The following is a 12791-nucleotide window of genomic DNA, read 5'->3' as shown; positions in this document are numbered from 1 at the left end:
TTTTGAAACAAAATGGCAAGTCAAGATTTTTGATTCACCACAAGGGTGAAGAGCATACTCTCCTATTACCAAAAGACTCCAATCACAAGTTTTATGTGCCTATAAAAAATGAACAATTAGTTAATGAAACACATGAAAAAAAAAAGTAAAAAATTTTGGGTATTTATTCTTTGGGCAGCCCTGCAAATAATGTTAGTAGCCCTTGCGCATTTGAAGCTTTGACATGCGTTCTTTTTATGCAATGTTTCAATTTTTTTCATAAGGATGGCAACCTATAATCAAAACTTGTTAGCACCAAAAGTTAGTGTAAAATAACATAAAAATTTGCAATAAAAAGTGGTTAGTTGCCTCAAAAATTTAATTTATCTTCCAACCAAGTGCATGCAAAGAAAGTGCAAGTTAATCACAAATGCTCTCATTTTTACTCTTTGATTTTGACCTAGTCAACAAGATTGAACTTGTTTGCTATGATTTCGGATCCAAAAATAGAAATGAAAACAAGATACCCCTACTAAAAATAAGAGAGCTTTCCAAAAATGTACGAAATTCAAAAAAATCTCTTCATTTGCTCCCTAGAGATCGATTTTGTCAAAACAGGCTAGATTTATCAAATCAAGTTTTTGATCCCTAATACGACCTCAAAAGTCAAAACACAAAGAGAGTACCCCTCTTAGAATTCAAAAATATTTCTGAAAATATAATTTTTTTAGAAAAATGCACTGATTTGAGATCAAAAACGGCTTTTTATGAAAAATAAATAAAAACTCATAACTCCTGCAAATCACATCAAATTTTTGAAAAATTGGACTGAGACATTTTGAACACATACTTAACCTACAAATTTTTTTTTAGAACCAAACTCCAAGTGGTTTAAAAGATATGATCAAATCTTTAAACCAACTGGATTTTTGGCCTTCAAACCAATCTACTTATGGGTTGGCCTTAAAACCCAAGTGATAATTCTACAAAAGCACTTGATTAGATCTAATATGTTGCTTTAAAAAATTAGAGATGAAATATAAAAGCAAATGGAGCTAGAAAATTGATTCAAGCCCCACGGTGGGCGCCAAAAATGTACACTCAAAAGTGTCCCGCTCTAAACCCTTCTATCCAAATGATTTCATGAGTTTGGAATGCTTGGATGCCGGCTTAGAGCTCCCTATCCACAGAGTGAAAGAGAGTGTATTTCAAGTTCAAGAGCTCTTAGATGAGCCTTAGAGATACTCTTCTTGCTAGTAAACCATGCAATGGGAGGTTCCAAAGACAAGATGCAAGAATGCAAATGTCTCAAGGAGTTCCTCAAGAATGCAATGCAACTAAAGATTAAATTAGAATGAATATGAAAAGTGCAGCTATTCTAAACATGGATGAGAGTGTTACAATACCATTATTAAGCTATGTGAGATTAAGCTACATGTAAAAATGAAAGCTAAGCTAAACTAGAATGCCATGATGCCATGGATGAGAGAATGTAGACAAGAAATAGAAGTTCTCCACAAAGCTCCAAAGAAACCTATTAGAAAACCTGTAGCATAATAGTATTCAAAATGAGGATGGATCCTTTGAGGGGGGAAGCTCTCTCCCTTTTAAAGTCGTACGGACGGTAGAGATCAAGATGAAGATGGTGGATGATTAACGGTGAAATTCAAAAATAGGTGTGATCCATGTGCACACACAAGTCAACCAATAAAATATAAGTTGACTTGTCATATAAGACAAAAGTCTCACAAGCCTTTTCTTTTAATTGTAAAATAGAAAAAGGACTTTATGTGTGCACTTTAAGTGGGTTAGAAGAATGGGGTCTTTTATTTAATTAAAAGGGGACATGTTCTTTTAATCAAATAATGAACTTAGGATAGCATACTCAAACTATAGGTTATAATCAAATAAATTGATTATTAGCAATTTGGTCTAGGTAAATGATTAAATTAATTTAGCCAAAATGTTGAAAAGGGGGCTAATAGTCTAGATGACCATTTTTAGGTGATTACACCTGTAACCTGCATTAAAATCATGCATGTACATACAATATATACTAAGCTAAATAGACAATGGTAAGAAGTGGTGCATCGTGTAGATCTCGACTAGCAGGTGACTATGACTCCCTTCTTTAACCACATCAGAAATGCCATCCAAGAACAAATACACACACTATACACATGCAAGTATGGGGTAAGTATCCATAATAAAACACATGTGATAATAAACCATCTATCTAATCAATAACTGAAAATAATGTAATAATCATCATGCATACATGAAATGTAGAGTCTAAGTAATCTCATCACATATCAACTGAATCTAAAACAATATTTGATTATCTCAAAATAATGTTACTAACCATCAACCTAAAACTAGTCTATTAGAGTTCGACAATGATAACAAATATGCAACCTAGGGGCAGGCACTACATCCACCCCCCTAGAATTAGGCTTACTCTTGGAAGCCTGCAAGAATAAAAAACTAAGATACTCATTATGCGGGTCCCATTGAACCCTTTCCCTTTGTAGGGGAATATGATTCCACTGGTGACACTACAACACACTTAGAGCAATATGATTTTGGTTTAATGATAAATCAAAAACTGGATTAATCCAACATTCATTCTTTTAACAACTACTAAAATAGATCCCCTAATACATTCGAAACAAGAGCAACTTAATGCTTGCAGAGTTACAACATAGATAAAAGATACATGTTTTGCAACTAGAATGATTTTTAATTTTCAGTTTTGCCCTCATTTAGGTTTAAGTAGAATTTTTAGTTTTGAAAGCTAAGTGTTGAAGTATGAAAAATATGCAAGTAACAGTTTTAAGTTCTGTTTCAGTTCACTTAGTTTCAAGTTTTCAGTTTGAAAGAGATACACATGATAGTTCAAAGTTTTCATTTTGTTCAGCTAGTTGACACTAATAGCATTCCAATATACCTAGAGCTCCCAATGTTGAAACTCAGGCTCTGATACCATATATATATTTATATTTAATAATATTTAATATTTAATATTAAATATATATTAAATATATTATATAATATATTAAAGATGGGGTTAAATTTGATGGTCATACGGTCATCGCAGCAGTTCTAATTTTCCCAAAAATGACGTCTAGACGGGCATCAATTTTAAGACAGCAAAATGATGACATCAACAAAACTCTGACCCACTGGCTGACGTGGCAGTCGACCCAGCATTTCGTATTGACATGCAACAGGGGTACATCACTAGTTTCGTACAGATTCATACAGTACAAATTTTGATTCGACTGTCACGTTAGCCAGTGGGTCAGAGTTTTGCTGACATCATCATTTTGCCATCTTAAAATTGATGCCCGTATGGATGTCATTTTTGGGCAAATTAGAACTGCTGTGATGGCCATATGACTGTCAAATTTATATTCAACTAGTTCTGACACGTGTACAACACATTTGTGACAACTCATTCGAGAATGCCACGTCACCCATGGAACCCGACAACGCTACATTAGCAGTACGGATTTCAACATGTGTCACATTTGTACAGTACAGATAGCCTTGTAAGCCACCATGTCACCCAAGGAGGAAATTTTTTTGCTGACGTTAGCAGAACCCTTGATTAAATTTGACGCCTGTCTGGATGTCATTTCAAGGAATTTTATAACTATAGTGACGGCCGTTTGACTATCAAATTTAGACTCACAATTCCTCCTCCAGACCCTTTTCTAGATTGCTTTTCAGTTTGGCAGCCTAACTTTGCGAGCCCATAACTCGAACATTCAGACTCCAATTCAGGTGCAATTTTTTTTGAAATCAGGTAGAATTCCTTAAAATTTCATGTGGTGGTGTTGTTTTTTGGTTTTGGTGCACAAATTTTATAGAATTTGCATTTTTGGCGACTGTACCTGCATAATCTTCCATTTGCAACTTCAAAAACTCTGTACGAGCACATCTGGTCACTTTTTCAAGTTCCATTTTTTTTGAAAGTGTATGTTTTTTTGCTACTTTCCAGATCTGAAGTCAAATTTTAGTGTTGTGTGGACCAATTTCTCACTTTCAAAATTAGGCCTTCTTTGGCATTGTAAAGCCTTGATTCTTTTCAAAATTATTGTAAAACTAAGCTACAGTGCTTAAGTGACAGATTTAAGCCTTATAAGGTAGTTGTAAAAGCAAAATCAGAAAGTCCACTTTGTTCATTTTGACAAGTGGCCCATTGTAAACGCACTACTTATAAAGTGCCAACAACATCTTTTTTTGGGGGGGTCTTTTGATTGAGTGAAAAGGGGGGGTGTATATTATTTTTTGTGTCTCTATTTTGTGCTCTTTTCATTTTTGCATCATGGGTTTTAAATGTCCTCCTCTAACTTCATGCAACTATTCTACATGGAAAGATATTGCATGGAGTAGATTAATGGAAAAAAGATATAGTCTTTATGTTGATGGTACAATTACCAAACCTACTAATGCTAAAGAACTCATTGATTGGTAAAGACAAGACCAACAAGCTTTAGGTGTAATTAGGAGCTGTGTACATGGGGATCTTCTCTTCTACATTAAAAATTATTCAGAATCTAAGGAAGCTTGGGATAAACTTGAACAGTTGTATGGTAAAATGGATGAAGAAAAGGGATTGAGGATTGAGGATGATCTACTTCTTTTGGATCCTAAGAATTATGACACAATTCAAGATTACATCATTAAAGTCAATGAGTATAGGGCACTTCTAAAAGATTGTGGAAATCTCATGAAGGATGATAGGTTAATTCATCACATCCTGAAGAAGCTACCTTCTGAGTACGCCAACTTTGTTTCAAGTTTTAATACTCACAGGTTAGCTATGGGATCTGCTTAGCAGAAGCCTTCCTTTGATGGATTTGCAGACATGTTGATTGTTGAACAATCTCACTTGGTGGATTTTGGACTTCTCAAGTTATCTAAGACCAAAGACTTGGTGGCTAGTGATGCTCAAAAATCTAGTCAAGGGGGAAATAACAACAACAAGAAGAAGCAGTGGAAGCAAAAAATACAATCTGAGACACAACATGACTCCTCTCAACAAAGCAGTTCTTCTTCAAACAAGAAAGGAAGTAATTAAAAGAAGGACAAACTCTTTTGTGTATATTTTAAAAATCCAAATCATGACAAGCATCATTGCAAGACAAAAAGAATCGATGAGTTAAAAAATCTACTCAAGAAGAACAAGATTCAAGTGCCAGGTACTTCCAAGGATTTAACTCCTACCTCTTCGAAGGGTAAAGGTCAAGCACTTATGACAAACTCAAATTCTTCTTTGAAATGGATAATTGACTCAGGTGCCTCTTACCATATGGGTTCTTCAAGGGAAGACTTTTCTTCATTGAAGCAGTCAAAGGTACCACACATCTTCGTGGGAGATGATACTAAAATGGAAGTTGAAGGAAAAGGACATGTAGAAATGGAAGATGGGGAATTCAAAGATGTTCTCTACATTCCAAATCTAAGCTCTAATCTCCTATCAGTTTACCAAATCACTCACCTTGGAGATGGTCATAAGGTTGAGTTCCTTCCACATTCAATGATGATGCAAAGTCTAAAAGATGATTCATTGGTAGCAGTGGGGAAATTCAATCATGAAAAGAGGCTTTATTCCTTCTCCCACTTTGTTCCTAAGAGTCCTTCTCAAGCCTTGTTAACTCACTCTACTTCAAACATCAATTTATGGCATGAGCGGTTTGGTCACCTTGACTTTTTCTCTCTTCAGCAACTTTGCTCAAAATGCATGGTCAGAGGTCTACCTAATATCAAATTTTCTTAGGGAGAGTGTTCATCTTGTTTAGTGGATATGAATCTTAAGGAGAAGTATGATAAAAGGAAGTCTTCTCAAGCTCTAGTTGTTCTTTAGCTAGTTCACATGGTATTAGCAGGACCCTTTGCAGTGACTTTAGTCAACAAAGGCCACTACATACTCACATTTGTTGATGACTTTTCGAGATTCACTTGGGTCTTCTTCCTTCATCACAAGAATGAAGTAGTTCATAAGCTTCAAGACTTCAAGAATCATGTTGAACACAAGTCAATGAAAGCCATCAAAGTACTTAGAGTGGATAATGAAAACAGATATGTAGACAGAAGACTTAAGAACTTTTCCAGAATTGAGGGGATTGATCTTCAAAATTCACCAGCATTCAGTCCACACAAGACAGATTTTGCAGCTATGAGGATTAGGACTCTCAAGACCATGGAAAGTTGCATGATAAAGGCCAAGTCTCTTGATCCTACACTTGAACTTGAAGCCATTAGCAGTTCTACTCACATACTTAATAGGTCTCGTCATCCAGCCTTAGATGGAAAGACTCCTTTTTAGGCATGGTGTGGTAGAAAACCAGTTGTGAGTCACCTTAGAGTCTTCAGTTGTCCAACATGGGCTAACCAATCTTCTAGGAGTTGCAAGGCACCGAAACCTAGGCCTTGTACCTTTATTAGTTATGAAGACAATGTGAAGGCTTACAGACTTATGGATCCAGAGACTCATGATATTTTTGTGGAGAAGGATGCTCACTTTGAGGAAAGTTCTCTGAGCTTATCCTCTACTCCTCTCCACACATCATACACAGTGGAAACTGATAGTGGCACCAACGATAGTGCTTCAACAGGTTCAGACACGTAGGGTTCTATCGATAGTTGTAGTGAGAGGTCACATCAGTCTAGTCCACGTGCTTATATTGCCATAGTGAAAGGTCCATCTCAGCATGGTACATCTCATCTTCCAGCTCCAGCTTCACTTGACTTGGAAGACAGAGTTGAGGACTTACATCTTCTCATTGATGATGATTCTTCTATAGTTGTTGCGAGGGCTCACTCTGACCCTCATGTCCATTCTCTACATGATCAATCTAAATAGGTTGGTGTGATTATGGATCCTTATGAATAGCAATTAGTGGAGCTCTCTTTGTCAGTAGAGGAGATAGATGGTTCAATGGAACAGGTTCAATAGACATCCTTGCCAGATCTGCATTCATTCTTTTCAGCACAGTTCCAAGGGGTGAACTTTAGCATTAGCACAGGGATACTTGAGCAGGTTTTAGGACCAACACACATCTTCAATATTGTACCTTTGCCACTGTTTCTTCCTAAGGGGAAGAACACCATTCTGCATTCATGGACCAACTTCTTCATCAGAGCAGTTTTCACCTATTGGCATTCTTCTTTTGGGGGGGAGCCTATTCTATCTCTCTTCCTTCTCTCTTTCTCTTTCGTATATATTGGATATATGTCGTAATGGGGGGGTCTTGATTAATCCATCCATCAATGCATCCTTACTTATCTCTCTTTTTGGGGGAGGGTTTTTCCCATGAGGTTTTCCCTCTTTCCTCGCTTTATGGGAGATTACATTTTCATTATGTACAAGGGTACCTAATATGGCCTACTAGCTGAGACCCATTATGCATCTTCATCCTAGTTCATAAGCTTAAGGGCAGTCCCCTAAGTTGCACTTAAGGGGGGGTGTTGGTGTAGATACGTACTTTACTATTTACACTTACTTAAGTTTACTTAGGTTAATGCATTATTTACTATCTTGCATTATTTTATTATTTTTATTTGTGAGAAACTTGGGAGTTTGCACACCTTTTGAGTTGTCATGTAGACAACACAAGAGTACAGAACTCTATTTGAGCACATGGTGTCTACAATACTATTTTGTGTGTCCCACCCTTGTAGGCTTATCCTCTCATCACCGCACTTACTTCCGTTATTAATGGAGGATAACCCATATCTAGTGGACATGTGTTTGGTTGTATGACACATCATGATGCTAACTTCTATGCATTCTAGAAGCTCTCCTAAGGCCTTTACATTCAGGAACTCCTAGTGTACTCTTATGAGGAACTAGTTATTGAATACATTGCTATTCTGATCATACTCTCTCTGTGTCTTCGGTCTACTATTTTCTTGTGTTTGAGTTCTTAGTTCCTGGGTGAATTTTTCCCTTAGGAAAATTCTTACATGTACATTTGGACCTTGGATAATTGACACTAGAAGAATTGGCCTCATTTTTTGATGAAAATTGGTCAAATTTTCAACTCATGTTGGTTGAATGATCTTCAAATTGTTTTGTCACTATTTTCCTTGTTGAAAATTTGACCAATTCTTGTTAGTGTCAGACTTTTGATGCACAATTTGGTTAAAAATGACCTCCCTTCTTAATGAGATTGACCATCAAACTTTCAACCAATTTTGGTCAAACTTTTGACTAAAAAAATGATCAAGATGCTTAACCCATGACAACATCCTAGTCGATGCTTTGGTCAATAGTTCAACCAAATATTAGCCAAAAGTTTTAGAATTCTGACCCTTGATCGAACAAGATGCCAAACTAACCATAATGACATCTTGGTCAATGCATTGGTTGAAAGTTCAACCAATGCTAACCCTCGATTGACCAAGATGCCAAACCCATGATGACATCTTGGTCGATGCATTGGTTGAAAGTTTGACCAATTCTTACCAACATTGGTTGAACTTTCAACCAATGTATTTTGTTTAAAAAAAATTACCCGAAGATAAATATCAAAGTAATCACCAATGGTAGCCTAGTTAGTGATTAGTTTGGATATTTATCTTTAAGTCTTTGGTGGGTCTACCACCACCTTGAGATGAGATTTCATAGAACTATATTGATGGCACTTATAGAGAGATGAGATTCTAGTGTGATGTTATTCCACTTCCTAATTGGGAGATGTTGGGAGTTGGCCACTAAATTAGAAAACATCTATCAAATCATATATATTCTCATACATGGGGAATAAGTTATGATAGATAATGCATTGATAGTTGACATCTACGAGTCATGCATCTAAAAGGTTATGGTAGGTTAGTGGATGATAAAGGAAATCTTTGCATGTGGTTGCTTGAGTAAGGATGGTGCCAAATTCTATTGATGTCATAAATTTTGATGACCATAGTCACGCTAAAAGTGGATATAGATGGATGAGTTTCCCATCTATCAAGGTGTCTCATTCCCTACATTTAGACCATGGAGAGGGAGAAAATATATGTTGGGGTCATAGCATGTACACCCACCTATACCACAAGCTCAATTTCTACATACACCATGAGTACCGCAAATCAAAACTTACCAAACATATTAGGCATGGATATTAGAGCACATCATGTGAATTAGGCATGTGACTTAACCTTATCCTATTTATGCTTAGCTCCCTCGCACCCACATATATTCATAAAAAACAAGACAAAAGGAATAAGGAACTAGTTTTCCTTTAGGTGAGATTGAGATAACACCTACTCCAAAACTAGTTTGACACCTTCATCCATTGAAATACATATCCTAAATAGGGTCATGATTGATTGTGAGAAAGTTCTCAATAAATGAAAAATTGAATATGGGAAATTTTTTAGGTGAGGGAATTAGGAATGTGGGAAATGTTCTCAATTCCCTTGAATGACTTCTATGTTGTAAACTTGAGATTGAACCCAAAAAGACACATCACCCACTTTGTTAATCTCCCTCAAATATCATCTCTAGAAAATAAATCATAAGTAAATTGTTCTTAGTGAGGACTCAAGTTTTTGTATGTTGAAGGTGGTGCCTCAACTTCCGTGTTGTGAAAACTATAGTAATACATTGTTTTTCCATGGCAGAGTTACAAGAGTTATACTCAACAAGAACATGACTAATATAATAATAAAATTTATTTTCCTTTGTCATCATACCAAGCTAATAAAGTTACTATAGCATTGTGCAAAACATAAAGGGCCTATCTTTCATAGTGTGCATCAACATGGAAGGATTAGCAAGTTTTTCTTGATGGAATCAAAATCCTCCTAGCATTCACCTCCCCATCTGAAGTGCACATCCTTCTTTAACAATCATGTGAATGGAATAGTTAGCTCAACCAAATGATTGACCCTTGGATTCATGAATCTTGTTAAGCATGTATAAGTTAGCATAGAATTAACAAGAATAGTAAATGTAAGTAGATTAATGTCTACAAATTTTTTTGACAATAGGAAAAATTGGACTATATTTGTTCCTAACAATCAAATCGAATGTAATGTCATACATTATATGCCAAAAAATTGTCCCAATATTGATAAGTCAATTAGAATTTAAAACATTATAACTACACTCATAATGTTGACTATCTAGGTCAACTCTTGAGACAAAAAATGTGAACATGCTCCAAGACCAAGATAGCCCTTTGTGTTACCACCAATTCTGCCACTTCTTTCTTTGGGCACAGGTCAAGTGGCATGTACTTCTTCTTGAAAGCCTCTATGAAAGTATTTTTATGGGTATAGGAAATAACAATCAAGACATGTGCTATTGATTTCCTGACCACTTTGCTAAATATAAAAATAATTCAGCTCCAAATTAGTAATAATTTTTAAATGAACCAAACTAATATATCTAAGATTTACAAAATACTTTATATGATAAGAAAATTGTTGAATAACAACTATATCCATCAATAATTGCACATTACTAGCAAACATTTTTTTCAATGAAGAGAGACCTTCAACAATGCCCATCAATTTTTTTGCTACTGCACTACCCATGATGGCAGATAGATTGGGGGAAATATAGCCCATCCTACACTCCACAAAATCCAAAACCTTCTTTTTTGCCACATCAAGTGCAAGAGCTCTGTCACAAGCATCCAATATTTTATGAAGTTTTTCCTCTAACAAAGACTTTCCACTAGTAATAGATGCCAAGATAGAAACAACCATTATAATAATAGAAGGTAAAAGACCCTCAAGATCAACCAAGGTTCGGTCAACCTCATTTCCAATTTTCTTTACAACTCAAGCATAATCAATTGGGTGGTGTAAAAGAGATTCTAACTCAAGAAACTTCAACCTATATATATCCACAAACCGAATTTTTTTTAAAAATATTTTCACAAAGCCTTAGCTATAATTTTTTGTAAAGACCATCTATAATTTCATATTTTATAACCAGTTTACTTGAAATTAAATGCATATCTATATTTTTCTTTGGGTATTTCTATATTAGATGAAAATGAACCACTTTTTTTCCTACATATTAACACCAATATGGAAGATAAATATATGTGTTTGGCTTTGATTCACTTCCTCTTTTATATGCATCTTTGGATAAGAGAAAATGAATTTTATCTATGAATGAAATGAAGGTTGGGTTAGTAATTTTGTAGAATTCACACATATCATAAAAAAATTTAAGTCTGCAAGAAAGAACAAGATTATGATAAATTGTTCCTTTATAGTTTATTTAAAAACATAAAATAGCATTCATGTGACTGACCATTCAAATATGTATCTACTATAGTCTATCCTCGGATGGCCAAAAGCTTTATCCAATTTTTTCTCAGAAAAGAATATATGATAGTAAGATAAACATGTTTTAAATTTTTTATAAGAAAATATAACAATAAGTGACTGAATCAAAGGTAAAGATAATTATATTTTATGTGTAAAAATGCATAAACTATGCTTATTTTCTTTTCATATATAATGTATTTGTTCTATACATACTTGCATGATATCAATATAGCATTGTGTCTTCTGTAGCTTTGAAACATTGTCTAGATCATCATAATTAAGAGTTTTACTATCTGTCATCTCACAATCAACATCTTCTGCCTCCCCCCTTGCATCACCATTCTCATGGTCCAGCCAATACACAACTTAACTAAGAATATTTGAAAATTGTGATATCACAAAACTTCATATCAAGCACTACTATTATTTCAATCTTACATGGAAAAAATGAACATCAATCATTGCCTCGTGTCAATGTCTAGAAAATAAGTAGGCATTTATTTTTTAGTAGTTTATCTCAAACAAAAATTGTAAAAGTTGTACTAGACTTACACTAAGCAACATATCATTGTCAGACAAGTCATCGAGGTCAGCCAAAAATGAATATGAAAGAGTGGCCTGCAAGACAAACAATATGAACTTAGATAACATTCTAGTCAATAGACTATAATTTACATGAAAAATAAAATAAAATGCATAATAAGTCATACAAGGAATAGTGACAAATTCATATATTAGCATTAGCATCTTTAGGGCACTAAAGAATAAAATAAACCTTATAGAATGCAATAAGAAAAAATAATAGGCATTTTTTAGTTGGAAGCAATTTACATAGTTCATATATTATTGAAAACGTATACCTACTATATGCAATAAGTCAACTTTCAACTTTCAACTTTACAAATTATCATGTTTTGCTATAAAAACATGTATTAGAGGCTAACATTAAGAATAGGATTTTTTAAAAAATACGACTATGTACTAGGCATATATGACATCTTCAAAGTTATCAACAAGTTTCTTACTTTTCCAAGCTAGGTCACAAAACTGGAATCATCAACACCTAATCTAATTATCCTAGGATTTTGCACCCTTAAATAAGCAATGTCAAGACTAAAAAAGGACAAAAGAAATATGCTAAATAAATATTTTTTAATCCTAAAACTAGAAAGTAAACTAGACAAAAGCAACTGTTGAATCTAGACAACCATGAATAGAATCTTTAAAGAACAAAACTCATGTTCTTGTTTACTATAGGCACTGCTAAATTGTACCTATGTTCCATAGATGCACCCTGTTGGAGGTGTTGTAATCTAACACTAACACTATAAGCACTATAAATAACTATGAGCTTTGTAATCAACTTGCAAAGTACTACCAACATTTCTGCCATGTACTCTGCCTCTACTAAACTCCATGCCACTAAAGATGCTTCTTTTTTATATGAGATATGAAGAAACTACCTACTGTTTAAAAGCTTGTTGTTAAAGAATGCCACAAAACTGTTGGAAACAAGG

At 34.6% G+C, this 12791-nt stretch overlaps 1 pseudogene; it reads right to left on the bottom strand.

The window, feature by feature from the left end:
* The window catches only part of LOC149542763 (U4/U6 small nuclear ribonucleoprotein Prp31 homolog), a 64462-nt pseudogene extending 52537 nt beyond the window's left edge, over positions 1 to 11925 (bottom strand).
* Between the last annotated feature and the right edge of the window lie 866 nt (positions 11926 to 12791).

Source organism: Cupressus sempervirens, chromosome 8 (genome assembly GCF_028749045.1).
Source record: "Cupressus sempervirens isolate cs-2001-9-10 chromosome 8, ASM2874904v1, whole genome shotgun sequence".
In the NCBI taxonomy this organism is placed as follows: Eukaryota; Viridiplantae; Streptophyta; class Pinopsida; order Cupressales; family Cupressaceae; genus Cupressus; species Cupressus sempervirens.
Note: the sequence above shows the minus strand (reverse complement) of the source record. Positions and strands in the feature narration are given on the sequence as shown.